The sequence below is a fragment of the Benincasa hispida genome, chromosome 10 (genome assembly GCF_027475165.1).
Source record: "Benincasa hispida cultivar pf3 chromosome 10, pf3_genome.v1.1, whole genome shotgun sequence".
NCBI lineage: Eukaryota > Viridiplantae > Streptophyta > Magnoliopsida > Cucurbitales > Cucurbitaceae > Benincasa > Benincasa hispida.
Window position 1 is genome coordinate 20,371,971 of NC_143487.1, and position 6,000 is coordinate 20,377,970.

The following is a 6,000-nucleotide window of genomic DNA, read 5'->3' on the forward strand; positions in this document are numbered from 1 at the left end:
GTAAATATACCTCAATTGACATACGAATATACCAGTAACCACATAATCTCACATTCCTATGCATGTAGAGAATCTTAAATATAGCTTACTAAAATCGTAACACGCTATGGATTAATCATTACATATAATTGAATAGATCGTCGTTGAATTCTTCCACATTAAAAAAATTTATAATTGACGTATGCACTTTCAACTTTGTGTTTAATAGAACCCTAAACATTCAATATTATATATAGATTTGTGTCATATTTATTTAAACAAAAAAAACCCACCAAATTCACTAGATATAAAATTGAATTTTATGTGTAATAGAACCCTAAACTTTTATCTCTGTACTTGGTAGGTTTCCAAATTTTAGAAATGTCAAATAGGTCAATGACTTATTAGATACGTAATTGAAATTTGAAAGATTCGTTGGATATAAAATTGAAAGTTATTGACCCATTTGTGTCTAAAATAGTTGAATTCTTGGTCAAATTCTAAAATTAAAAAAAAAAAACATGTGTTTAAAAACTTGAATTTTTGGCTAAATTCTAAAATTAAAAAAAAAAACAAAATATTAGTAGAAAATATATAACGCATCAATAAATTTACAGGTAAAATGAATGTTTATAAACTTAATTTTCAAAACTATAAATCAAATGACTAGCAAAGAAGACTACATTTTAAAATTGAGATACTAAATCGAGGCACTCACATAATATACGTATATTTTTTTAATACGACATATGCATAATAGCTCTTATAAGCTTATTAGACATACTTTAAACTTGAAGACTAGATAAACAAAAATATTTAGAGGCCAAACATGTAATTTAATAAAAAGATTACTAGGAAAAGAAAAGATAAAATATATTAAGCCTTTTAGGGGTTCGAATATATTACATCACTTGATAATACGTCCACAAAGTGGCATCAAGTGAAGACCATAGTTGACTTGAAAAATAAAAAGAAAAAGAAACAAGAGCAATAAGGGGAGGGGCATATACGTATTTTGACAAGAGTAAGAAAAGAAAAAAGATTATAAAAAAGAAATAATCGTGATTAATAATAATAATAATTTCTAACCAAAGACTTTATTGTCGAATTAAAAGAGTTATGTTGGGCGTTACCATCATCTGTAGTAAATTAGCAATTAGGCAAAGCAATACAAAGAATGTGAAGAGAGCAAGGGGTAATTTAGTAATTTTGGAGGATTTATTTTCTTTCGCCGTTTAAGTTGGCGAAAAATTGTCGACGTGAAAGGGCGCGAAGGGGGCGGTGGCGAAATGTGGGCCAAAATTTAAGGGGGTGGGCCCACATAAACTGTCCGAAAAACCATTTGGAAGTGAAATGACGGAAATGGAATGGGAAAAAGAACTTTATTTAGAGATTCGAAGGGTAGAAGAGTCATTTAAATAGTCAATGGAATTTTATCAAATCCATGTGCCATTTTGCTATTGTTTTAAAAAATTATGGAGAAAAGTGAAAAATCGTCGCCGTCAGAGGGGCATCAGAGAAATTTTAGATTGTGGCAGAGAACAGGCGCACCCAACTCACGTGCTTGCCCTCAGGGATAACCAATGAGTAAAAACGAGTCTCTCGAGCCCCAAAGCGGTTATATCATTATATCTTTTTTTTTAAAAAAAAAAAATATATATATATATATATATATATTATTTTTTTATTCTCTCTTACAAATAATAGTATTTTTTTCACCTCCAATTTTAATTTTTAGTTGAGAAGAAAGAAATCTCAATTTTAGTTTTGTCTAGTAAGTTGTTGGTACTCAAAACTCGCACGCATTTGTCATTGTCACGGACTTCTGTTGGACTTTGTCAGTCAATCTGCTTCTTCTAATTTGATCTTACTTTCTAAGTTGACTTGTACGAAAGTTTCTTGCATTAGTGTGGTGTTGAGTCTACAACATTCTAATGTTTAAGTTAATATAAAGAGTGCAAACTTCAACTAAGTGCACAAAAGTAAGGTTGGAAGTGGAAACTTCAACTAAGCACATAAAAGTAAGGTTAAGCCTGAGATGGTTAACTATTCCTTTGGGGTCTTCAAATGAGGTTATTTGTAATCATTCCTTTGACATTCAAACGTGGTTACATGTAACTCTAGTGATGTGAAGATAGTTTGAAGCAATTGAGGCTATAGAGCATCAAACCAACTGCGACTCGATTATTTTTCGATTGGTTTATATCCATCAACTTGCTGGTCAATCAAAATTTCGAGGCTTTGACTTTTCCCTTTGGGAATGTGCGTTTCCTCATGAAGTCTCCCAATTTCTCTTAAACTTGGGCCCCGCCCATGTACTTTGGACTTTGCCTGGACCAATCTCAACATATGTGTTGATGACTAATCAGTTAGTTGTTTGAATCCCCTTACCTATTGTATTACAAAATAGTTTTGGCAAAATTACAAAAAAGTAATCATGAACTTTACTTTTCGTTAAATTGTCTTTATTCTTTTAAAATTTGAATATTATCTTCAATCTTCCATAAACTATATTTGAATAAAAAATCTATTAGAATATTATGAAAATTTAAATTTAAAATGTTGTGGCGATGACTTGAGAACTAAACTCTTTGATGATGTATGCTTTAACTAGTTAAGCTTGATCGTGTGGCAACATTAGTTTATTTTAGTATCACTTTAGTTTGGATTTAAATACTCTTGAAGCCCTCATACTCTATATTTCCATTTATTTTGATACTTGAACTTTTATAACATTCATTTTTATCAATGTATTTATACTTTTTTTTTTCATTTTAGTTTATATACTCCTTTTAGTACAATAATTCTAATATGGAGGATCAAACCTCTAATTTTAAGTTGGTAAGTGCATACAAATTATCTTTGAGCTAAACTCATTTTGGCTAGTCGATATACTTTTTAATGTTTGTTTGATTCCTATCATTTTAGAAATAATCTTTATTTTATTTTTTGAATCTCATTTTTATTTTTCTTAAAAAAAATAGTACAATAGCTTAATCGATAAAGTTCTTGAGATGGAGCCATAACTTTGTACTAAACAATATTTGTTATAGATTGAATATTTTCTTAGAATTTTGGGGAAAAAAATACAAGAAAATCACTTTTAATTTATAAAAGTATAAGAAAAATCAATATGTTTGAAAGTACAAATATTAAAACAAGTTTTAATAGGATGTGAACTAAAATAATAAAATTAAAAGTATAGTGGCGAAATTAGTATTTAGATCCACTCATTTTTTTTAATTAAAATTAACATAATTTTTATTTATAGAATAACACGTACAAATTAACAACTCAATGAAATTCGTATATGTGACAAGTTAAATTAGCTAGCTTGTTCAAATGTCCACCTATGTGTCCTATGTCACACTAAATCAACAACGTATCTTATATAACATTTCATATCATTAATATTGATGGTTGAGTCCAAAATAGAGGAAAATAGAGGACTTGTTTTTTATGACAAATTGCAAAAATCATTTGTATAGTAACAATTATATCCTTAAATTTTTAATTATAAAAATTGATCCCTCAAATTTATATAAATATTAAAATTCGACTCTCAAACTTACATAATTGTAGTAATTATAACAACTATATTAGTTTGTAGGTTGGATTTTTGGCCGCCGTCCAATTTCTAAGTTGAGGGCCATTTTTATAATTAAGAATTTAAAGGTGTAATCGAAACTAGAGGTGGGTATGATAGATCGAAAAATTGAGCCGACCAACGAAATCGGAGTCGGTTGATTAGAGACGGAGAGGATTCAACCGGTGTCGGTTTGGAAAAATTCTAAATTGAATTTTTTTTAAAAAAAAAAATCAAAGAATAAAACCGACCAAACCGATCGACCGATCGACCAACCAAAACTGACCAATCGACAGACTTTTACTCCTCGATGATCGAAATTGATTTAAATATTTACTAAACAACCATAGTCAGTACGATGATGACTTGATCGAAAAATTGACTCTGACCGATCCATCTCACCCTAATTCAAACTATCTATCTTACTATGATGTTTGCAATCTGGCCTTAAAAAAAATAGATACAATAATGACTTCAATTTTGTTGACCAAATCTATCATTCAACTTGCATTAAAATAATCGGTTAAAATTGAAAGTTTTAAGTATGGGATAGAAATTAATATAAATGTACGGACAACAGATTCATGGGATGATGATGATGATAAATAAATAAATAATTACCAAATTTCCAAGCAAATTTGGACCAATAAATTTCTAGCTAAAGATTGAAATATCCATATTTGTCATATATTCATAAACTAAATAGTTTGGGATGAATATTAAATATTAATTGATATCTTTAATATCTTTTTATAAATATAAATAAAACACAAAAATTAATTATTATTTTTAATCTCAATATGACTACCAATGTAATAAAAAGGTCAAATTTAGTTTAAAAGTTTAAAAAAGCTTATTTTTTTTATTTACGATAATTTATGTGAATATTTCATCGATCATGCCGATAAAAATATTCATGGTCATAGTTGATTTTAAAATTTTCACCAAAGAAAAATTACAAAACTTCAAATTATCATAGACGTCATAGAAAATATTTTTTTAAAAAAAAAGGTAACAACAGTAAATAAAATACGTTAGGGGTGTCTAGAAAGATCTTAAAAGAAATTTGTACTGAAAAAATAAATAAAAGAAATTCAAAATTTGATACACACGATAATATTTTCTTGAATTCTACTTAGTGCTCTAATTTTCGCTTTTATTTAATATTTGGTTGAACAAATGATTGGCTAACGTGACACTATGGCAAAGTCACAATTAACGTTTAAATTCCATTTTAATCGCTAGACTAAAAAAATTTAAGAGCTCGAACTTTAATTTTCAAATTTTCAACTTCATCCCATTAATATTTCTACCCTAAAAATGTTTATTCTAAGATTTATACTTTTAAAAAGTCAACTATATTTTACTCCCATTATTAATTTACCATGAATTATTATTAGTATTAGTATTTGAAAATTAGTTGGAATTTCATACAAAATAGACAAGTCAAACATAATGTTACGACAATATATATAACAAGATTGCAGACAAAATAATGAGCAAAGAATATAGAGATTGGTGACTCAATTTGGGGATAGTGTGTCGGGTGGAAATAAACTTCACTAATATAACTAAGAGTCAAACAATTACAGCGAAACTACTTATGTATTAGACTCCTTTAACTTCAAGGATTCATGTACAACCCTCTCCTTAGTGTTTAACTTTCCCTTCCCTTAAATTATAAAACTTCTTCTAAACCTTGTTTTATATCCCTTTAAACGAACTAACATATGCTTCTTTTGAATGCGCGATCCCTTCAATATAAAAGAATTTAGACTCTTCCAAAGTATAAAAAAAAACTTCAAACTCACTCTCATAGAAATACAATTGATTAAATGTTCTTCAACCTATTATCAATGATCATGACAAAAGCCTCATAGCAAGGTTCACACAGTATTTTCTCAATTAAACTCCAGCACAAGTACACTCATAAATAAAAGGGATAACCCTAAAAAATAACCATCTAATATATATGAGCCTACTTCAAGAATAAATTCATAACGAAAAAATTTTTCTTAGTAAAAAATATGGAAAGCAGTGCCCACAAGTTGGAAACATACAAAGAATGTATTTTCAGATAAAAATTGCACAACAAGAAACAAAGCCTTGACATCCGTCAAGACAAGCTGCAAAACGTTTTGCCTGTAAGAACATCAACTAACCACAATAATAGTATTATTATTACAACAAATAAAAACTAGAACAACTATTTTAATATCACAAATTAAAATAGATATTTAAAAGCTAAATGATCAAAATAGTGGCTTATTTTTTTATTTTAACAAAAATTAAGAACTAAAATATAAACATTTTAAGGTTTATAAACATATTTGAAAGGATGGGATTTACTAAAGTAGCAAAAAAAAAAAAAAAAAAAAAAAAAAAAAGGTCCAATAGAAGAAATAAAAAATCCAATATACTACTAATGAAAGAAC